The 25081-nt window shown below is 33.2% G+C and overlaps 1 protein-coding gene across 3 annotated transcripts in view; it reads left to right on the forward strand.

The window, feature by feature from the left end:
- Nucleotides 1-25081, forward strand: part of LOC129232274 (protein tyrosine phosphatase type IVA 3-like) — a 76657-nt gene that overhangs the window by 6576 nt on the left and 45000 nt on the right. The window contains exon 1 of one of the 3 annotated variants that reach the window (XM_054866473.1): nt 6841-6859. The exons of 1 other annotated variant lie outside the window; for it this stretch is intronic. The gene's annotated coding sequence lies outside the window, so the exon portion shown is untranslated. Of the gene's footprint in view, nt 1-6840; nt 6860-14806; nt 14890-25081 lie in introns of those variants that run through there. One more of the 3 variants, XM_054866467.1, reaches the window with a different exon arrangement.

A 25081-nucleotide genomic window follows, 5' to 3' on the forward strand; every position in this document is an offset into this window, starting at 1 on the left:
CAAAATTGAAGTTGCATATCCAAAAAAGATGGATCAGACACACCGTGGCAAATATGTTTCGGAAATCCTCAAAAATGGATTCAGCTATTCAGCACACATCGAAAATCAGAACTCGAGAAATTTAATGAATCAAATATCCTTCTATACATAGAAGAAAGTAAATATGATTTACGAAACATAATTCAAACACCTTAAGAACAGACTGACCTAACCAACATCACTGAAAATATTAATAAAAATCATCTAATGATAAATTGAAACAATCAGTTTAAAAATGGTAGAGAAGATGGGAGTAAAGTGAAATGAGAAATTCTTCACAAGCTCGTTAATGAAGAAAATATATTAATTGTCAATTGAAAGAACAAAAAATATGTTTTTCGCAAACTTCAAAACTAGTTCTCAACGATTGTGAGGTGCAAATGAATCAATGGAAGACTAGAGCATACTGGTCAGAATTATTACAAACAATGAAACATTTTTGACTTCTCTCCCTCTCATCCTTTTTACACACGCATTCATCATGCAGAATTGTGCTACTTCCAGAAAATTTATAAAAAATTGAAAAGAAATCAAATCGTCTGATCCAGCTTTGAAACGGACACCAACTCCATGCCGTCTGAGATGTTTCCTTCATTGAAAAAGAGACACGGTCATTAAATTTGAGGAGAGAAGTACCAGGGCCGTCGCTAGGTCAAAAAAATGGGGAGGGGGGGGGTACACTTTTATCGGGCCTGTTAATTGTTTCAAACACATGTTCCAATATGCAGAGAGAAGATTTGGCTTCTGGTTTAGCAGGGATAGTCATATTACTAGACCTTAGTACTAGTAATATAAATTTAATCGTAAGGATAATATTCAATTAGAATTAGGGGGTGTCGGAAGGCTACCTTCTTGCATTATTTCGAAATTGAAGACATAAAAACGCAGTTTTAGAGAAAATTTTAAGTTTAGGAGGAAGGGGGAAAAGAGGTCCAGAATAACCTCTCCCGATAATTTTTCCAAATTTAAGTTCTCAACACAATCGTACGTTATATTTAATTATGTTCAGAAGAGAGAGTCCGGGGCTCACACCCGGGAATTTTCAAGATTGTTATTTGAAAAACAGTTTTACACGACCTATTGTGATGTTAATGGAGGAAGAGACTCGGGGTCATCGTTCTATAATTTTTCAAAATGCAAACTTCAAGCACGCATTCCCAATTGTGAATTATTTGTGATTGTGACACGTTAAGGGGGGGGGGAGTCTGGGGGCTCTCCCCCGGGAAAAATCTGAAAATTGTAGTTTGAAAAATGCAGTTTTAGATGATCTATGGTGATATTATGGGGAAGAGAGATGCGTCCCCCTCCCGAAATTTTTTGAAGTTTTAAAAACGCAATTGTAGACCTTTTTTTGTTAAAATTTAGTGCACCACAGAGTTTCTTGAAATTAAAGCTCCAAAAACGTAATTCAAGCCGACCTTCGATAAAAGGTGGAAGGGGGAGTTTTGAAGGGGTTCGAGACCAGAAATATTTTGTAATTGAAGCACTAAAAGCGAGATTTAAGACATATTTCGATGATGTTGGCGAGAGAGAGGGGGGAGGGTACATTCTCTCGAAAAAAATTCGATTTGTTGAAACCGCAGTTTTAGAAGATTTTTGGTAATGTTAATGGGTGGAGAGATTCGGAGTCCTCCCCTGGCAAATTTTCAAAATTAAAATACAATTAACGCAATCATAGACGATTTTAAATACTGTTATAGGAGTAGAAGGTTTTGGAGATTTCCCCCGAAGAATTTTCTGAATTGAAGCTTTAACAATGAAATTTTTGAGGATCTTCGGGTAATATTTGGAGAACGGCAGTTTCGGGACATCTCAGGAAGTTTTTTTTTTTTTTAAATTAAAGTCTAAAAGACGAAATTTATTCGACCTTGAATGATAATGAAAGATTAATTGAGAGGGCGTTTCTCGGAGGTTACGTTGGGAGCACTCTCACAGCTTTTCGAAATTGCAATCCTAAATACTTAGGTGTAGGCCATCTTTAATGACGTTAGGGTAAGGGATGGGGTTTGAGAACGTTTTTTCAAAACATAAGTTTTAAAAACTCACTTACAGGCCAGCTTTGGGAACGTAAAAAGAAGGGTTTGGATACCCACTCTTCCTTTCAGTTAGGCTACGTCCCTGCTATCTTCATTGTAAGTTTCAATAATTGATAAATGAATTGTAGTAATATTTTTTTCCAATTTTCCTTTGCCAAACACGATTATTTGCTTGGATTTTCCATAATAAAGTTTTCAATTTCCCGCCTAATATTTTTGTTTTTCTTGCAATACAAGTGTTTGCGGCCTTAGAAAAAGGACTTTTAACATTTTGAACGGATGTGGTGATTTTCTGCGATAGGTCTCTATTCCACTTCATTTTATTTTAAATATGCCACCTGCATCTCTTCATCTAACTTTGATTTACTTACGATTTTTACATTCAAACATTTAGAACTTTTCGTATGAGTATTCATTATAATACTTTGAATCTCTCTTTTCATTTAACTGTTTTTTTTTCCCTCTATCTCTCTATTTCAAATTTATTTCGGCGACCAATACATTTTTCTCCACTTAGCAATGATTTTCAGGACAACATTTTTCATGAAATAAAAAAAAAAGTATCATATGGGAATGTTTCTGCAACCCCTGTCCTGTGGGCTGTCCTATTTATTTATGTATTTTAATTTTTTTTTTTAATTGCAGAACGATGAAGCATGGTTTTATATAACCAGTGCCGCCGAGAGACAAGGCGTGCAACATGTTAGTTTGGTCGCCTGTCCTCCATCCCATTATGCTAATTTTTACTCTATGCACAATACTTGAATTCGAGCCGAGCCCATAGTTTCCGACTTGGCAGGCATACGCACTTTGCAGCCTAGTAAAGAATGTACTGTACTGATTTTTTTTTTGTGTTTTTTTTTTTTTGTGTTAATAAAACATGTTTGAAGTGTACATTTCTGCAGCCCTTACTTAGATACTTTTGATAAAAGAGAATCATGGATGTTCCTGAATTGTATTTTAAGATTACATTTTCTATTCAAATTTGACAGAAAAAAAATACTTTTTGTCACTGTTATTTCTTTTGTTCATTTATAATTACTATTTTAATTTTTTAAAACAACGAAGAGTTTTCCTTTTTCTTCGTTAGTTGCATCGCTAAAATGAAATTGGCGGCCGCACTTCTGAAAAACGGGGAGGGATGCTCTCTACGGCGAAGGCCCTGAAAAGTACGCGGAAAAAGTATTATTAATGCATCTAGTTCTTGTTGAATGAGTTTAAATATTTTTTTCTTTCCAAAATTAAATTTCATGTTCTAAATTTAAAAAAAACATTTCTGGAAAAAAAATCCTCCTCCCCCAAATTTGATAGCGCAACTTGCGCCATAATCCCCCCCCCCCCCTGTGGGCATTCCTGAATACATGGAGGGTTTCCTACTACATTCCTTTCTCTAACCTCATCAAAGATGGCCGACATTTGCATGTACAGGACTTCAATTTTGAAAATTTTCCAGAGAAGAGTTCTGAGCCACATTCCTTTTCCTAACATCAACAAAAGATAGCTTACAATTGCGCTTTTAGGGCTGCCATTTCTGAACCATGCCCTTTTCTCAGATCATCAGAGATCACAATTTGCCTTTTCAGGGTTTTAAATTTAGAAATTTTTCTTTAAGTGCGACCCTGAATTCATCTAAACATTATTAAAGATAGTCTAAACTTTTATTTTTAGGACCTTATCAATTTTCAAAAAAATTCAGGACAAAACTCCTGAACTCCCTTTCTTTTTCATGTCCTCAAAGGTCATCTAAAATTGCCTTTTTAACACTTCTGTTCGGAAAAATTTCCAGGTGAGAGTCTATGAACCTTATTCCAACTTCTAACATATTCAAAGATGGTCCACAATGGTCTTTATGATTTCGATTTTTCACAACTTTCAAAATTGAATTGCCCCCTCCCCCATTGTTTTAAGTAATTTACAAATTGTTGTTTAAAAATATTTAAATTTTGTTCAGAGTAAGTTCATTGAATTTATTTCGAAGTAGACCATTCCTGATTGCTCCATGGTCTGATTACAGAATAGACCTACTAGGCTGAGGCCTAGGACCCCAAATGGCTGATATTGTTTAAGCCAATGACTAATATTGTATGGTTTGACTACAGAAGACCTTCAAAAAAAGTTTGGCCTAGGCACCCCAATATTTTAGTCGGGCCCTGCTGGCCTCCTCCCTCCACCTTCTCTTAACCCCCTCCTAATGCTCCAAGTGCTTTCTCAGAATAGACAATCTGAAAAAAAAAAAAAAAAACTTGAATCACAAGCAAAAGGGTATTATTAGAGTTTCAAGTATTGAGGTTGCCATCTTTTGTTATCATTGAATATTATATATGCCTCAGGGAGACTATGAAAAGATATTCAATTAAATCTCTAAAGTAGATGATTAATTCACACATGTTATATTACAATTCTATGGAGAATTTCTCTTAAAGTAAGTACGAGGTTGATCAATTCCCTGAACTGTTTTAGTAAAAGGGTGACCTTACAACGAGCACATTTTGCTCCCTATCACCTCCCTTTACTACCATTTACCAAACCAGTTCCAGGCTGAATCTGCATGAGATTGCTGGATACTTAACTTTATTTAGAGGTCAAGGATTTAAGAAATGTTCATGTGAACAAAACCAAAATACCAAGGGTTGGCCACCTGGGGGGGGGGGGGGGGGGGGCATCGTCCAGATTTGCATTTATGCGCGGTTTTCAATGCAGCAATGCATCCTTTATTCTTCAAAAGGTATGGGTGGGACATCAGTCTTTCCTTACTAAAATCCAAACATTGCCTGCTTGTGTATCTTAGTTTCTATTCAGGGGGATTTCTCTCATGTGTGGTCAAATAATTTCCCCAAAATTTCCATCTCCCCCCCCCCCGACCGTTCCCATCTCTAGCATTGAGTTTGGTAACTCTGAGGAAAGAGGAGCAATTCTATCCTTTAATCTTTTCCGAAACCTAAGTCAGTAGTAGGCTGTCTGTGGGAGGGAAGTGTTTAAGGGACCTCCAACGGAAATTTCTGAAAACGAAATGCAAAGCTATGGTGACGTTAGGAAATGGGTTAGGGACAAGAACCCACTCTCAAAATGTTTCCAAAAATGAAGTTCCACAAATAGAATTTCATGCTATCTTAAAAGACATTAATTGATAGGAGGGGGAAATCGTTATTAAAATTTTTATTAAAACTTTCTATCTTAAAAACGTAATGTTCTGTTATCTTTGACTGCAACGTTTGGGAAACGGAAAGAATTCCAGGATTCTCCCTCAGAAGTTTTTCAAAGTGGTCCTAAATACGTATTTTAGGCTACCTTTGCTGATGGGGAACGATGAGGGTAAGGGACTGTCCTTGGAAATTTTTTTGGTATTGCAGTCTTAAGTTCTATTTTACTTCATATTTTGAGATTTAAAGGAGAGGAGGGGGGAGAGGACTGTAGATGCTCTCCCTGAAAAGTTTTCTAAATTTTAGGCCAAAAATGCACTTACAAGCCGTTTTCGTCGAGGGTAAAAAAAAAAAGGAGCGAGTTTGTAAGTTCTTCGAAATTTTTCGCCGTGCAGACTCTACAAACGCAATTTTTAAGTTATTTTTATTTATGTTAGTGGAAAGAATGGAATATTTTTGAGAGCTCTGCTTCCAGCTAAAACACATTTTTATACAAACTTTGGAGTCGGCATGATTATTAGTAAGAGTTTCTCTGACGGTGTTGTCCGTTCATCACGAGAAGGAATTTTGCCACGCCCCCTTGAACGCACAGTTCCATTTTACGCGGAGGTGATCGGTACGCAATCCACGCGCTTCTAAAGGAGACAACCAGACAGCCTCAACTTGGGCGTGCATTTAAATGTGCAAAAAAGTCTTAGTGTCCTTACATCACTTGCTTCACTTGTCTGTTGTCATTTTAGTTATTCTTACATTTTAAAAACCGCTGCTTTTACAACAAAATGCTATGATCCGAATATACTTTCTGCAAAAAATAGCGAAATAGAATCATTGGATACCACGTGCCGAGGAAGGAGTCAAGTGCCTTCTTATGAAAAACGGACAATACTTGCCTTAGATTTTTAGCACGTTTTTCTGTTAGAAATTACATCGTCTTTGGGTTTTTCATTTTTGTCAGACAATTTTGCAATTCAACAAGCTTGAAAAATGGCTTTGTAATACACATATTCATATTTTCAATATTTCATACAATTTTACGTGCTAACTGCTACATCACTCAATTTTCATTGTTTGGTTTCTCATAGAAGTTGCTAAAATGGGATTTGTGAACCATTTAAAATTATATGTGTATAGTCTTTTTAATCATCCACTAACACCAAACGTTTTGTCCCAAAGTGCTTTGTACTCGTCAATTTCAATTACATTGTAGCTATTTGTTTCTAAAGTATCATTCTCTTTCTTTCTTTCTTTTTTATGTATTATTTTTACTTAGAATCTAATCTTTCACCCCTGCTTCTTGTAATAGTACCTTCTGTATACTGTGTGGGAGAATCCTTCATTTAAAATGAGTTTTAATCGTTGACCTGAACTTTATTGGATTCAACCTTTTGAAATCGTGACAACATAAATTATGGGTGCGTTTCATTATGAGCCTTATATTTCAATCCATTGTTCGAGAAAAACCTTGAGGAGTTGTTTTTCGTTTTATCTGAACGTGCAAGCAGCAGCAGTAGTAAATTTTTGTTTCTGACTGATAAGATGTTTTGGTTCAACTTAAATTTAGTTGTAAATTTGAAATGAGCTACTTTTTGCCTCTTTCTTGCTTTAGCTGAAGAAATTGTTCTTCTGATTATTGCTATGTGTATGGTATGTCTTGATTTTAGTTTATCTTTACTTTTAGAAATTGATAGGAAAAGTTTGCCGATTCCGCTTTATTTTACATTAGTTCGTGTGTTACTATGTCTTTGCTTTTTTTCTTTTTTCAATTATATATTTTTAATTCTTTTTTTATGTTTTATTTATTTATTTTAAGATGTTCGAAATTGCCCAGAAATCTGAACTGTTAAGCTAGAAATATGGCTTTATGCAATATTTCAGGGTTTTCTTTTCTTTTTTTTTTTTGTTATTGGTTGGTGGTTACTTTGCAGTGTTGAGGAGGGTAAGATGACGAATCTTGCATTTCTGTAGTTCTTTCATTGAAATCAACATCTTTTAAAGCGCTTTTTGATACTAAGGGGGTAAGTAAAGTCGGAATGGATTGCTTTGCGAGCCGTAACCAGCAAGATAGATTTTTCTTGCTTGTGATTGTAATTTTTTGACTTACAATGTAAGGAGTTACAACGCGGGAAATTGTCCCCACGTTGTGCGTCAATGGGGTTGTTTCCTTCAGTCAAAAGAACTACTTTTAGTCATTGAAATTGATAGAATAAGCAAAACAAATGACATGGAGTCAGAAAATATTTTTATTTTTTCAGCGTCTACTTTTTAACTAATTTTTTATGCCAATTTCCTGAAACAAAATATTTCATCGTGTGACGTCACAAGTGTTGAAATCCATCTTGAATCGGAGAGCATGTTTGTCTTTTTTTTGGCAAGATATCGCTTTTTAGTGATTTTTGACTGCGAGCAATTAGTTGAATAAAATATTCATTTGGCGAAGTTTGGCAATGTCCATAAACTTTATTCTGATAACTCTAGCGACTTACTTGTGACATCAGCAGCGAAAATAAAAACAACGCCTGAACAGTACAGTCGATGCTCGATATAACGACCATCTTCGTCCTAGAGGAAAAGGTCTTTATAATGAGTGGTCGTTATAAGAGGTAGAAGTTAAAAAACATATATGCATGCATCATGCATGTTACGTTTCTCCAATAAAGTTTGCATTTTTTGAAAGATTCCAGTTAAATTCCAAAAGTATTTTTTATCATAGACATTTTTTTTTTTAATAATGGGTGAAAAATATTATGACAGATTTTAAAGTAAAAAATATGGGAAAAAACTGATTACATACTTAAAAAGCATTTACTTAAAAATCATACTTAAAAATCATTTATTTTCTGAAGATAAAATCAGAAACACTTGTTTGCCTTTTTAACGCACATGATTTTTGCAAAACACGATTTTCCATTTCAGTTATAGATGATAAGTAGTGTGCCTTTGAAAGAACATTTAAAAGTTCCTTGAGCATTCCAAACTTTTCACACTAGAAACTTTAATCTCAATTCCTTTTTCATCTGATCATGATATATTAATTTATTTTTTTGTGCACAGTATCGAGAAATAGTTAATCTTCTGACAGATGCTCGACACATTCTAAATCAGAATCGATGTTAGCATAATTGTTTTAGTTTAACGCTTCATCGAGTTTCATTTTCTTAAAAACATTTTGCAGCATTTCATCTTCTTCATTGAAATTTTCATCTTGGATTGCCTGACTTCAGAAAGTTGCTTTTGCATTTCAGCAGTAGATTCCAATTCCTTTTGCTTTTCAAAATCAACATGATGAAAGCAATTCTTGATGGTCTTTTCTGAGGCTTTATTCCATGCTGCTTCAGAGAGATGCAAAACTGTAAAAATCTTAAAAACCACGTGATCAAACACCAAACTAACATAAAATGTGTCAACCCCTTTTACTTCGGAATCCGGAAGTTTCACTTTATTCTCCCTTTATTTCTTCTGTGCTGTTTTGAGTAGTAATCCCACTCCACTCCCACCTCCTCTCAAAGTTGGATTGAACACTGAAGACTACATGCAGCTGTCCGTAAACAATAATGAAGGACATTTCAAACTACAAATTTGCGTTATTGGAAAAAACACCGGAAATAGTGTCCGCAGAATTCGGTCGTTGTATTGGATTAGAAGATATATAACGGTCGTTATACCGAAAGCAAATTAACATGAAGTTCATAGGGACAAAGTTTGGGCTTTTACCACTGGTTGTTATAATGGAATGGTCTTTATAATGTGTGGTCGTTATAATGAGCGTCGACTGTATTAAGATTATTTTTTAAGAGAAAATTCACCAAAATTATGAAAAAAGTGACTCTTCCCCTGTTTTCGGCTATGCTATTTCAGAAAAAAATATTTTTGAAAAATAGGAAACAACCCAATGCAAGCGAGTCTCATACGGTTTTAGTTAAAACATTGATTGGACACTTACACATAACAATTACAAGACAAAGCTCAACTGAATCGATTATTTCAGAAAGAGCATATGTCCAACTAATGCATTTTTTCAGGAAACAGTAAAAAGTGATTATGTTATTCAGAAATGAACTAAATTCCACGAAAATTTTTATGACTAATCTAGCCACAAGTAGGATCATTACCTCACCTTAAATTACGTTTCATTTCGTCACTGAAATTATTATTATTTTTTTTTTGGACTAATGCCTTTTCTGCAATAAATATTTCGAAAGACTAGTTTATAGTGGTGAAAATGTAAATCAAGTGAAATAGATTTGTTTCAAACTGATATATGAGCCGCTCAGAAGCCAATGCGGTTAAGTCCAAAACACAAAAATTGAGAAAATTAATGTTTTTTCATTCTTTAGTTTTTAAAATTCTTGGTTTATTAATTTAATTAAAAAAGTGTATAAAGACTTTTTTAGAGGTGTAAACTCTGCAAAAAACAAGATATGTACAGGATGTGTAAATAAAAACGTAAATATTTATTGAAATAATGACAGCATCTTAAAAAGTTTAGGACTTATACCTTTTGGCAGCTGAAAAAGATATGAAATTTATGTAAAAAAATAAAATAACATTTATTGTCATAAGTTTTAAGTTTATTCATCATAACAAACATCATCTTCTTCCGAGTTATTTAAATGTAAATTTTGATCTCTACGTGTTGTCCTTAATGTCCTGTAAAAGTCGTGTTTAATTGGAGGTATATACTTTAATAAACATATGTCTTTTTTTGTTTCTCTTGAAATTTTTCTGCCATTAGGATATAATATAGGTTGAATTATATTTTTTTAATTTACTGGCCTACCTATTTTTGCTTTTTTTTTTATATGAATTGCATGAAAGGTATCATCCTCGTCAAAATTATGTTTGAGCTTAATGATGCTTGGGTTTGACCTTTCCAATTCAGCCAGGATTCCTGCTGCGTTTTCTACCAACTTTTCCGTTATTTTGATTATTTTCTATATCTTCGTTACCTGACTATGTATCAGAATCAATATGGTTAACTCTCCTTGAATTAGAATGAAATATCGTATCACTTTCACTGTGTTCTATTTACATTGACATTTTTAGTTTTTATTCCCTTACAATAAATCTTTTTTATTATTTTAAAAAGTCAGAGTTTTTACAGTTATTAAAGAAAATTTATTTAATGTTTTTGATAACACAATTTTCGCAAACACTTCAACGTAATATTTTTGTGTTCTGACGCACATGCATAAAACTCAAACAATTATAATGGACGTTAACGGCTATAGTTACTATGAATTTCTTGTTTTTCAGTGTTGCCAACAATATCGAAAGAAGACTAATTTAATTTTCATTTCAAAGTTAATTAAAAAAAAAATTTATGAAAGGTGGACTTATTCACAATGGCTTCTGAAATTATTATACAATATATTCATAAGCTATTAAAAAAAAAGGGCTGTCCAACCTAGAAAAAGTAACCAACAAGTAAATCATTTAATAACTAAGAAGATTATTATTAATTTAATCAAAATTTCCGAAAATCAGAAAATATCAAAAAAATGGACTTAACCGCATTTGGCTTCTGAGCGGCTCATATGATAATAAAAAATATTACAAAGTGACAAAAATAATTAGTGAAGTCCGTATTCATAAATTCATTATCTTAAGAAATTACATCGTATATTTTACTCTTCCTCTCGTCTTGTTTTAGTGAAATAATAAAGTCTGGCGTAAAAAAAAAAAAATGAAAAAAAAAAATACAAAAAATAACAAACTTAGATAACAAGCAAAAGTTTTACATGTATATGAAACTATATTCATCAAATACATCCTCCATGGAAAATCTTTTTTTTTTCTATCCTTCTCTTGTCTAGTTCGATGTACATATTAGTATGACTATGTTCAAAATCGCACTGAATTATCATCTTGATATTTGTTATTTCTTTCAACAATATGAAAGTTTTCCCTTTATTCTCAATATTGTCAAATTTAGTTCAGCCGACAAGCGTTACTTTGCAATATTCTTTTGAAAACAGTCTATAAAATAGCTAGTCTGAAATCGTTCTTTTGATGTTCTATAGAATAATGAAGCATCATGAATGTGGATAATTGAAAACATTTGTCGCCCAGTAGAATCTTTTTCCAAAATCTCAATTTGGGAGATAAATCCTTTTTAAAATGAAGGGCACCTGTCTTATAACTCACTTCCCATCGTCGTACTTCCCCATAGGTGGAGTGGTGGGGATCAGTGATGTTCCCATCAATTTTTCTGATGGTATACTCCCAGTAATCCATTACGCACAATATGTGTATGCGATCATATACATACTATGTCATAATATGAAAGATTTTGAAGCTTGAGAGTATATGCTTTGTGTCTAAAAAAAGTTTGAGAGTAGGAGAGATTTGTACCTTGGACCACTTTTAAAACTTTTTGGTTTTCAAAAAAAGAATGTGTAATTTTTATGGTTTTTAGTTATTAAAGCTTAACTTCAAACCTTTTTGCATAAATAAAAAAAATATTTCGGATTATAAAAAAATATTTTTCTATTTTTGTATATTTTTCAAATTTTATGTAATTTGGTCCATGGTACATGATGCTCGTGTACCTTGAGTCAGACCTCTTGTACTTGCCTAACTGCATAACCTACGTTGTATTCAAGTTTATTTGACCCACTTTCATTCAACTTTCTTAAATGCCTAGTAATGGTTGACCTGCTCACTTTGAATACATTTCGGCTTCTCTACTAAAAGTCTTTTTTTTTTTTTTTTTTTTTGTCAGGATCATTACTTCTTACTGCTTCAATAGCATTTTGCAATGCCTCAACATTTACTGGATCCTTCTTGATTCCAGTTTTACTTCGAGGCATGATGAAATCCTACCTAAAAAAATAAAATAAAAAACAATCACTACAACCTATATTGTACCTTGATCCAGTGGTTCAAGGTACACGAGGGTGCATGTTTATACAAAACTGGCTACCCTGACTTAACAGCTACGTAAAAAGTAAAGACTAAATGTTGAATACACTTACCGAGAGATAGGCAATAGATATAATGGTCCATGAGTTGGGTAACACTATGGGGATTGTTTTGGTGTGAATATTTTAAGGCTGTTTTGAGCTATGTTTTTGAGAGAAAAAAATTCTCGCTTGAGTGTAACTCCTGGACGGTGGTGTCCGTGTCCCCCGGAATCGACTTCGTTTGTAAACCTGACCAGATCGACTTAACGCAATCGACTGTAGACAAAAACAGCATCCAGTTCACAACAAATAGCATTCAGCGCCTGACATTAATTTTAATTTTGAAATCTTGAATTCGAATCATGTTTTATAATTGCGATAGGAATCATTTATAAACCCAAGAAACTCAACGACTAGGGCTCTATCGCAATTCGTGATTGCGAAAAACAAAATTTGAATTCAAGATGTTAAAATGCAAATCAATGCCTGGGGCTGAATGTTTATAGGACTGGATTTCATGTTGTATTTTTCACATTAGGTTCTACAACAATTATTTCGTGTCTTAATTTTCACTGAAATCACATATAGTGACTCCCAAAAGTGTTCGTACATCTACGATTTTCAATGAAATATGACCCTATCCACTGGTTATAATTAATATTTCGGAATAGGTATTTAATTATAAGGTCTATGATCAATTTTCAACAGAACTACGTTAAATTTTTTCCAACAATATTAAAACAACTTTTTAAAAATCAAAAACCAAAAAGCGCCGGAAATTTTATCTCAAAAGTCTTCGTACACTTTAAAAAATGTCTATATTATTGAATAATCTAACTTTTCATTAAGTAATTCTTTAATAGAATATTATGCAGTATCAACAACACCTTTTAAGCGTCTGGTAATAGATTTTATTCTTTTTTTTTTTTTTTTGAGTAATTTCTGAGTAAGTAATCAACCACACTTCACGAGTTTTACTGTTTCTAGCTCTATTTTCGTTTCAAAGCCGTATTTTCGTAATCTAGCCTCCAGATATCTCTAAATATGTTTCATTAAGTTCAAATCTGGAGATTAAAGGGGTATTTTCTAAACTTTAGGACAGTTTTTGAGGCACTAGAATTTTTGAAAACCATGTGCTTCAAATCGTTATCTTGATAAAAAACAAAGTTGTTTCCAGTAACCAAACTTTTAACTAAGAGTTTAAAATTGGTTTTTAAAATATTTAAATGAACAGCATGATTCATTATTTCTTCAAAAAATTCCAAACTACCAAGTCCTGATGCTGATATGCACCCTCACATAAGAACACCTTCACCGTCCTGATTAACTGGTCCAACTAAGTTCTTAAGATTAAGTTCCTAATTTTTTCTTCTATTCACAATTATATAACAATTTAACCACAAATGTTGAACTTATTTTTATCTGTAAGTAGGACGTAATTCAAAATGGTTTGAGCTTAATTATCATTGATTTTGCGACGGAAAGCGTAAGCTTTCTGTTTTTCGCACGGCCAAGAAAATTTCTGCGGGAAGAGGTTACTGCACTCAAAAGTGTATTTTTCATTATTTTTTTAACTATAAATCACCAAACACGCTTTGTCAACTTCGCCGGTTGACCTTTTCTTACCTTGTTTTCGGCCCGTTTTTTTTTCTTCAAAGCATTTTATCAAGCAATTTACTGTAAAGAATAAATTACTAATTTAGAGACATTTCAAACCAATTTACCTCTACTGTGAGAAAAAAATTCAAATTTCGAATGGTGTTTGTGGTTTTTTACGATTGCCAGCCATTTTAAAGTAATAAGCAAAATATCTGGGAATAAATAAACAAAAAATTAAAGCCAAATGACTTTTAAGGGTCAACACAATGCAAAAATAATAAAAAAAGTGACATATGATAATTTTAATCATGAATTTATTCGAAAATATTTGCGTGTACGATGACTTTTGTGGCGTATTATTTCTCTGTCTCTTCGTTTTTTGACCCATTCCAAAAACAAGATCCATCAATATTTTGAAAAAACTACAGGGTTTTATTTAGAATGACGTAGGAATGATGTGAAAAAATATTGGACTTCATATTCGAATTAAGTTTCGCGTTATTTTGGTTTTACTAAAAAATTTCAAAGTGTACGAACACTTTTGAGAGCAACTGTATAGTTCATTCTTTTCCAACCGCCGGTTATAACTCAATTCATTTTAATGTGCGTTAATGTGCCGGAGTGCGTTGTTGCTTTGTTTACATATCGTTCGTGAAATGAATTTATTGTTTATATAAACACTTACTATTAGGGTTTTTTTTTTTTTTTTTGCATGAGTTTTAACTAAATTGCCTTAAATATTCTATCGATGTATTTTGAGCAAATGTGAAATGAGACAGAGCTTTTTGACTAAACGGAACTAGATATAGTTCTGAAAAAATGTTTTAAAGAAATCATTTGTTCTAAACTAAACATTAGCCCTTGAATTTCCCTCTTCATTGAACAGGTATTCCGGAACTCAGCATGCTGGTATACACACAGACACACACACACACCTTGCGTTGTTCGGAAGTCGTTCAACTGCGTCTCGTGGTTGCGTAACAAAAACCCGGTGTCAAATCTTCCCATCCTGCCTTCTCTTTGCTTCAGTTATTGCGTCACCGCTCAGCATCACAACACAACACGCCAATCTTGGCGACGGATCTCGCCCAGAATTTTCAGTGCCGTCTTGTTTATGCCCTTTATTTTTTTAGGGGACAAACAACGGAATGTTCGCATCTTTCCGCGTGCACGGTAAGTTGTCTAGAAAGATTGTTTCTCGCGCGGAGTTATTTGAAATGATTGCGTAGAAAAATTTCATAAGCTGGATTATTTTTTCGCTATAATTAATTATTTGCTCCAGGATTGTGGCTGTTTGTGCTTGATTTTTAAAGATTAATATAAATTTGACACTTCAGCCTTCTGTAGAATGCGGCTCTGATAATGTATAGAATGCCGGATTTCATACATTGCCTGTAATATAACTACATACATAAAATGTATTTTTCTTTTCTTCCTCTTTAAACTTACCTCAAAAATTGGGAATTCTGATGTTTTTCTGAAAGTTTCGCTTGTTGAAAGTGGAGACGATCGATTAATTTGCAATAATATCTGCAATGTTATGTAAAATGAACCCCTGAATTCAATTATAACCACCAATTGCCTGCTTCAGCTCTCCCCCCCCCCTTTTTTTTTGGAGATAGCGCCCCTCAAATTTTTCCAATTTTCGACAGTTTCATAGCCATTATTTTTTTAGCGGGCAAGGCAGGGTTTAATTTCTAGGAAGAAAAGTAGAGGAGTTCTATAGTCCTCAGATCACATTTTTGCTCGTAAATGGACTGAATTTTGTCTAAAATAGCAACATTTACATGTAGTTAAACAGGCTCTTGTGAGCTCTCGTGCAAACTGCAAATTAAGCGCTGAGCAAATGAGCATTATATCAGCCATTAACATTCTTCTGAGGGACTAGAGAGGTTGAAAATTTCAAAAGTATGAACATTTGTATCAAGTTGAAAGACTCGTGTAAGTATTCTCCCCTAAAAATATTTTAAAAATCATCAAAACCGATCTTTTTTTCGAGGGATTTGTTTTACAACTGTTTCAAATTTTTCTGTTTTCAACCAGAGCATCCAAATTATTTTAAACAGCGCAATGTCCGAAAAACATTTTCCGCTGAAAAAAAAATAAAGTTAAAAAGTCTTGGAAACACTGCATGTTGCATACGAGTCGCACAGCAGATCTTCAGTAATATAAAAAAAAAAAACTTCCCGTATTATTTATATTTACATATTCAAGTTTTATTCTCCTTTTGAATTAAGATTACAGATGAAAATAAGTATGCTTATAGACTTAATATGTATATTTCTTAGGATGCACCACCTCCATTGTTTATCGCTATACCAAGAAGTGATATTAAAAAATCGTTGTTAATAAAAGTTGGAACTTAAGTGTTGCCGAAAAATAAGATTCATCATGTTGGGTGTCGGGGTAATATATATATATATATATATATATATATATATATATATATATATATAAGGAAGATGGTAAAAGAGGGGGAAATGAAGTACATATATAACAAAAGAAATTTCGCTTAAAATTTGATTGAGAGAAAAAAAAGGACTTAAGAATAATATTAATATACTTATTCTTTGTTCTGTGTATACGAAAGTTTTAGTGAGAAAATCGGCGAATCAATGCTTTTGTGTTCAGGGAAATTAAATTATTTTACAGCTTGCGTTATCAAAGTTAGTGTTTTCATGTGGGAAAGTTGGATACGGAACATAAAACGCTCTATAAACGAAACAAAAAGAAAGTTGGAAAATAAATTTCTGATGTGTGAGTAGGATGCTAAAAGTATTAAAATTTCAATTTTTTCCGAATTGTATGATTTCTTTAAAAAATAAAAAAATCACGCTTGGTATTTAATAATCTAAATTGAGCTTAAGTATTAAATAATACTTTTGGCTCTTGTCAAGTTTGGTGGTTTCAAAACCCAAAAAAAATTTTCTGGCAGCATTCATTTATCGATACGATACATTTATCTGTTTTAATGAAAACGTTTATCTTGGTGGAGGGTGGAGGGGCGGCATAACTACTACCACCGACTCGCCCTACAGTTAGTTAAAACATTTGACGACAATTCATGTGCTAACTAAAGAAAACGTGAAAAACAGTAAAAATGCAAAATGTTTTTAGTTATAGAATTTTAAAAAAAAATAAATAATACGACTCGAAGCATAATATTTTTCCAGTGCAGGATCTTTGATCAAGACGTAGAAAATCTCGAAACTGACGCCCTTACCCATCACCCTTTAAGCTGAACAAAAAAATGTTTAAAACGAGCTGATGTGTGAATCACATGACTTCCTTTTACTCCAATTTAATGTCATTTCCCCATTATTCGCTATTTTAATGTGATTCAATATTTATTCTCTAAATATCACCAACAATGGCCAAATTGAAACCAAAAAAAAAAAAAAAAAACTCCGCCAAATTTGTCGCCAAGTTGGCGACAAAACTTGGCGACCAAAAGACTGGCGATATATCGCCAAGTGTCCGACAAATTATAACGCCACTTTTTACATCGAAATTAACAATGATTTCCCCCCAAAAAGGTGCAAAAGACCCCCTTAGGAACATCCGAAAGCAACCAAAAGGGGAGGTGCACAACTAGACCCCACTACGAGTCTATGTACCAAATTTCAACTTTCTAGGACATACCATTTTTGAGTTATGCGAGATACATACGCACATACGCACATACACACATACGCACATACATACAGACGTCACGAGAAAAGTCGTTGTAATTACCCTCGGTGATGGTCAAAATGGATATTTCGCGTGTCTATACATTCTTAGGCACTTTTCCGCATGTGGTCGAATCGAAAAAAAAACTCAACATTCATTTGGGGGTGAGCAAAATGGAAATTAAGGGCGATTTTTGAGTGAAAATTTTTTCGCGAATACAATACTTCCTTTTTTGTAAAAGGAAGTAAAAAACACACACACACAGAGAAATAGTGTGACTTTGCAGCCCCCGGAAGTTGCCGGTCGGAGCAAGGGCTTCCGCGCCCTTTCTTTGTCTGGAATCAAGAAATCGAAGAAAAAGTTCTCAGAAAACCCATAAAAGTAGTAATTTACTGAGTAAATGTACACTCACCTGTATCAGCTGGAAGTAGAACATTCTCGATGAAACATTCGATCTCAACATAAAATACGAAGACTATTTTTTCCCCGAAAACTATTTTCTATGTGGGGCTTTTCTTTTCTTATCTTTTTTTTTTTTTTTGTCAATGCTTATTTCTGCTAAATTTATCACAGAATTATAATCTAACTTTTTCTTATAAACGCTGTAAAAAATGTCAATTCACTTATAAAAGAATTAATTTAGTTCATTGATATTTGAAATAATATTTGGTTAAATTTTTGTGTAAAATTTTAGTGTGACGTCTGACGTATGAGGTAAACGTTTGACGGATGGGACAACATTTTAAACATTTCGAAAGCAGTTTCTAAATGGAACAGAAGATTAAGCCACATGTGTTTCGAACGATGTTAAAACATTATGATCAAAAACATTTTAAATCATGTTATTGGTTCATTTTCTTATTGCTTAATAAAGCATTTTTCTCAAATTCTTAAAAATTAATAGAAAATGAGGAGAAATGTAAGAAATAACAATTTATTATTTTCGTTCTCTTTACGTAGACATAAATGTAGCCAAAAATTAACCCTGCGGACGAGAAATTTTTATTTACTTATTTCTTTCGTTATTTATTTTTATTTATTTATTTCGGTTTTGAAGAACATCCGTCAAGGTTTCTGTGACGAGTTCTTTTTCTACGTTTCACAGACTGGTTTACTATTTTTTGTATTATTTTTTCTCTCATTACTATAATATCCCATACAAAATTTGGGTTAGTATTTGTTTTGAGAAATAAGAATAAAAGTGGGAGAAAAAAGTGAGAGTTACAGAATAAATTTCCTCCGCCCCCCCCCCCCTCACTACCGTGCATGATATCAAAAACAGTTGGAATTTCGCTACGAATTTGATCTGTAAGAATGTCAAGCAGATTCAAAACTGAAGTCTTTAATAGTCGTTGTGTAAGAATATTCATTTTTTTTTCTCCAGTTTTCTGTTTTGCAAAAAATGGGGGTCGTTTCCAAAATTTTAAAAGTATTTTTTTTTTTTGAAAGAGCGTGTTTAAAAACGTAAGATTTGACCATTTTTTAAATAATTTATTTAAGTTTAATATTATTTAAAAAATTACTTAAATCGGTGCGCTTTCATTGTTTACACTTTTGTCGTGCGACATCACAAATGATGAAATGCCATTCAATTTTGCCATTCACAGAACAAAATATTTAATTCGCATCTTTACTCACGTGCATTGATAACGAAAGGTTGATAGCAAGTGTAGAGCGCAATTTTAATGCGCTACTTGATTGTCATAACGTGAAAACATGTAGAAAGATGCGGCAAAGTGCATCTTTTGTGACGTCATCAAGACCACGCATTGTTTGAAAAATCGGACATTTCAAAAAATTAATTAAAAAATAACTATTGGGAAAATGAAAGTATTTTCTGGGTCCATGTTATTTATTTATTTTTTTTATTTTATTTTATTTATTTATTTATTTATTTATTTATTTTTTGCTTATGCTATCAATTTCAGTAACAAAAAGTAGTACTTTTGATTGAAGTGAAACAACCATATTGCACCCTTCCTCCTCTCTGAAAGATTAATTATTCAGACACGTTCACCGTTAAACATAATTTAAAAACTTTTTTGGTGTTTATTTACTATGTTTTATTACCTCTTAAAGAGGGCATCACACCTGTCATAATAGAATGGCCCTTAAATCTACTAGACCTTTGTCTGCTAATTCGAGATTTAAAAAAAAAAAAATTAAAAAATATTTCTATTATGTCAATCTTACTTTTCGACTTCCCTGTTCAAAAAAATAAATTTCTAATTATAGTTGAAAAAATGCACAATATCGCAGTCACATACAAAAGTAAACACATACATGCTCTCATTTATAATCGGCTGCAGGGTAACGTTGCAAAACGCACAGAAGTTGAAAACCGCTCAAAATAATCGTTAATTTGAAAATCATTACATTAATCGTCATAATATACAGCTACGCAGCGCGTCTGAGGGTTGGTAGGTCAACCCCCGCCACAGCCCTTATTTTTAAGCCATATTGCCTCTCATATGATGGTAGTTAACACATAAGGACTGTTGACAATTCTAGCTGCGCTAGTGATACTACAGTGAGTTACAATGACTACCAGTACGACGAAATATCCGTTGAAACGAAAAGCATTTTCAGTTCCGATTTATAATCCATTACATTTCATAAATTCCCTTGCAACGAAAGAAATTTTCGTTACAGCAAACAAAATCTGCGGTCCCTTGAAATTTGTTATAACGGGATTTCATTGCATTAGGGGGCTCTTCATTAATTACGTAAGGGTCCTAAGGGGTTAGAAAAATCTCTACATAACCATACTTGGAGGGAGGGGGGATTAAACTCATTCTTACGTAATATTTTCCAAGTTTATGTTTTACATTAGAAATCGCGCGGTCAAGTCGTTTGGCAGAATGATATTTCATTTGGTCTGGAAGGTAAAAACGCATTAGGATGAGCTATTTTTTATTTGTCTTACAAACAATGAATAGTGTAAAGTTAAAAAAAGAATTGTACTTTGTATGGCATATTTTATTTTTGATTAGTATCGCATCATATACAAAAAAAATTTAGAAAAAACAATCAGTCTAAATTCCAGCTTTTTAGTAAATATTTCTTTACAGAAAAAAATTTAAGTGAATTTAATAACGATTTTAGTGATCTAAGATTCGTTATTTTATTATCTTGAAAAATGAAATGGAATCTTACGTAAGAATAGGAGGGAGAGGTTTAAAAAATTTTACGTACCCTTACATAGTGGGAGAGGGGATCAAAAATTGCCAAAATCATTCTTACGTAATTTATGAATGGCCCCTTTAAGGGTAGGCGTCCGTCACGAATTGTACAAAATTTCCGCTCTTGACCCTTGAATGTCAAGGTTCTGTCCCGCATCAGTTTATAAAAAGTGTTATTCCGTCACAATGGGAGATGCTTATCGCTTTGTATCCTCAGGGCCGACGAGAGGCCATACGAGCCCAGTCGGGAACTCGAAGTTTGGCTCGAAATCGAAAAGGTGGACGCCCGCTTTGGCTCTCGGAGACCCTGTGTGTGTATCCTCTTATAAAAGTAGCCAAATCTTCTTTCCATTGTTCAATAGTGCCTTCATCGGCACTTGCACTGTCACTAGAAAAAATCATTCTTTGCTAAGTCGTATACTTTTTGTTTTTTAATCTATCCATATAAAGGAGAAAAGTTTTCCACTTCAAACATTCAGACTATTTTTCGGCCCTCTCCTTTTCAAACTGATCGTTAACAGCAGCGCGCGTTCAATTCACAGAATCACGAGATTCTTTAAACCACAACAATTGAACTTTTCTCGGTTTTTTTTTTTTTTTTTTTTTTTTTTTTTGACTGAATTCCGCCTTTTCAAATAGCTGGTATTACCGCCACTTAATTTTTTGAAATGCCTCTCCTAGTCAATTCTGCGGCATTTAATTGCTTTCCTTAAGCTATTTTCCAGGTCCAGCAATTTTTTTTCGAATGTGTGGATAATTTTCGTTTTATACAAAAGGGGTATTTCGTTTTCTTTGTTATTTTGAAACGCTACCATGAAGTCAAAACCAAAAACACTTCATGTCCAGTGATGTTCCCATCAATTTTTCTGAGGGTAACTCCCAGTAATCCGTTACGCACAATATGTGTATGTGATCATATACATAGTACAGTAAAACCTGTAAAGTTGACTACCCTTGTAAGTTGACCACCTGCCTATGTTGACCGCTTTTGTTGGGAGCGGAATTAGTCCTATCTTATATAATGAAGGAAAACCTCTGTAACTTGACCACCTCTCTAACTTGACCACCTGTCTATCTTGACCACTAATGTACACCAAATTTGGTTTGGAGTATTGTAAAAAACCCTTTGTAAGTTGACCACTTGGTTTATTTTTTAAAACTTAATCAAGCAAATTATTTTATTTTTATTTATTATTTTTAAAGCTTTCTATGAATAATTTTAATGCTTTGATGCAGGATTGCCAACTGCTCCGCTAAAATAGCTTAACTCCGTAGCTCCACAAAAAAGTTATCTTGCTCCGCATTTCTCGGTCGAACGTTTTCAAGCATGACATGGTGTTTTAAGCTGTTTTTCTTTTGTTCTATTTGAGATGGCCTTTTGTACTCTGTTCAATTAAAACAGGCGTCAGTATAAAAGTACTAAGTCTTTTCTTCCACTTGCAATATTTTGTGGCAACACTGGAATTGTGCTTAAGAGTAAAGTTGTTTATTTCTGGTGCAAGGGATTAAGAGATAGAACATTTTCATTTTCAACAGCCTTTATGAACTATGAGAGTCCAGCTTGTTGCTCTTTGTGTTATAAGTTTTACATAAAATGGCTTCAAAAAGAAAGTTGGTTGAACTTGAGGTTGATAAAAAATATGAAATATTAAAATTTATTGAAAAAAGGGAAAGCAAGAAAAAATTAGCTGACACATATGGAATTTTTAAAACTACAGTGTCTAATTTAGTAAAAAACATTTTTAATTATTGTTTCAAAGTAATGTTAAACGATGAAAATGAGTTAAATAGAGAGAGTAAGTGTGAATTTGTCAAAAAATGAATACATGATGCAAGAAATGACAAATAAATAAATAAATAAATAAAAATCAATACCACCCTTTATAAGTTGACCACCTGTCTAAGTTGATTACCAAAGTACTGCACCGCAAGTGGTCAACTTACACAGGTTTCACTGTATGTCATAATATGAAAATTTGAAACTTGAGGGGTATACTGTCTAAAAAATATTTGAGAGTACACGGCGTATATGGAGTACCGTAAAACCGTACAACTTAGACCACTTTATGTGTATTTTTCTTCATATTTTCATTACTCTTTGCCAAAAAAGGTTGAGACTTTATCCATACATTACCCTAAATCTCAGCTGTAGAGTGACGCTTCGAAAAAAATTCTAAATTACACACAAAGGGAGGGGGAATTTTTTATAGTGGTATAAAGTTTGCTCATAGTGGTGACAACTTTAGATCACCTCATATTTTCCTTCATATGCACCGCTAAACCACTCCAGTTTGAAGTTACAATGCATAGATCGTTTTGTTTCAATCCCGTACACTGCAAAAATTAAAAAAAAAAAAAATGTTTGTACTTACTTTTTCCGATTTAAGTTTTTCCAAATAATATAAATTTAATTCCAAAATAATTTTTTAATACTTTTTGAATCAATTTCAGGTTTTCTAAAATAGAGCCAATTGTGAAAAATACCATATTTTATTCAGATATATAAATATGAACGTTAGATAGTATGAAAACCAATTAGTAGGTAACTACTCCTGGATTTTATTTATTTTTTACAAGGGCATTTTTGTTTATCATCTTTTTTACAGGGGCTTGATACAAATTTTGTCTTAATTAGGTTGGAAAAGTTGAAAAAATGAATTTTTTCAACTTTTCAGGAAGTTTAAGTTGAAATTTTCAGCTAAAAGTGCTTAGAAATTTTATCCTACTTAAATTCTAATGCAATTTCCTCCACACCCCCACCCCTTCCTTGTATGTTTAAACACTGTCTAACTTTGATTAATGCAAGTTAATCAAGCCTTTAATCAATCTTATTTCCTATAAAGCAATTGGTTTCGAGAGTCCAAACTTATGCGTAGTTTAGGGTAGACCTTCGACTCTAAAACAGGCCACACATTGTAATCAGAGGTCTGGCCAGAAGATATTTGGGTCCGTTAACGGACTCTTCACAAAATCCGATCAACCAAAACGGACCTTTCACAAAATCCCGATCAACCAAAACGGACCCTTCACGCAAAATTCTAATAAACAAGATCGGATCTTTCACAAATTGTTTCTTGAAAGAGCAAATCTGAAAGCAAAATAACGCATATTTCCGTGTATATAACACATAATTTTTAGAACCTTTTTTGAAGTCTAATTAGAGGGATCAACTTATGCAAAATCTGTTAGTTTTGCAAAAAAAAAAAAAAAATCGGCGCTCTTGTGATGCTCCTGCAAGCGATAAATAATTGCTACTGCTAAACAAGTATAATGCTTGTTGTTTGTTTCTTGGGAAGAAATGAACAGCTGAAAATAAGTTTGGTTTAAAATAATTTTGTTTGTTTTATCACAGCTAATTAGCAGCGATGTTGTTGTAAACTTTTCTGAAAAGGCTTTGTTAAGCACTTTTCTCCCCGCTCATGATTCAATAAACAATAATAATATATATCAGAGAAATGAACTTAGAACTGAAAAGGGATAGTAAGGGAGGAGAAAAAATATGATCGCTTCAGATAGGGTAACCAACTTCAAAATTATCACCACTTAGCGTCTGGCGTTGAACCTTTATAATTACTTGATTAGAAAATATTCTCATCATTTTACCAGCTCGTCAATATTTGCGTTTTTACGGTGAGGTGCGATGTTTAACTTATTTTGGGAGAAAATTATAAGGGTTTGATTTTTCGATGCTAACAAGTATGATTAACTTTAAATAAACTCTTTTAATTACCGTTTTTCTTCTTTAGATGTCTACATTTTGAAAAATGGAATGCTTTAACATCCGATATTGAGAATCATATTTTATTCTTTTTTCAAGCTAACGTCGCTTTATTTGAATTCAAATAAATGAAAAGTCTGGGCGACATATTGCCAAATGTTCGCCAAATTATAACATCACTTGAGTGTGCATTGAAATTAACACTGATTGTCCCCAAAAAGGCGTTAAAAGACTCCTGTCCGAATGCAACCAAAAGGGGAGTTGCACAACTAGACCACACTAGGAGTCTACATACTATTTTTTTTTACGGAATACCGTTTTTGTGTTATTAGTAGTTACGTACATGCAAACATACGTAACACCACACATACAGACAGTCATCACGAGAAAACTTGTGGTAATTAACTCGGGGATCGTCAAAATGGATGTTTCGGGCGTTCATACGTTCTTAGGTATATATGCACGTGCGGTCGGACCGAAAAAAGAACTCAGCATTCATTCGGTTGTGAGCAAATGGTAATTTAGGCCGTTATTTGAGTGAAATTTTTTTCGCGAAAACAACTACTATTTAAAAGGAAGTAAAAAAAAAAAAAAGATCCCCCCCCCCCCTCGGTTTGGTGAAAAACACAGTTAAACTGAGCTCGTGTAAATAAAAAATCATTGTAGTTTTAAACGTCTGATTTTTTTTTTTTTTTTTTTTTTTGATAATGACATTGTTTCACATAAATGCTTAAAACACCGTTCTAAAATTTTTGGGGGAAAAAGTATTGATGCAATCTGTCTTGGTAAAATT

Source organism: Uloborus diversus, chromosome 1, assembly GCF_026930045.1.
Source record: "Uloborus diversus isolate 005 chromosome 1, Udiv.v.3.1, whole genome shotgun sequence".
Taxonomy (NCBI): domain Eukaryota; kingdom Metazoa; phylum Arthropoda; class Arachnida; order Araneae; family Uloboridae; genus Uloborus; species Uloborus diversus.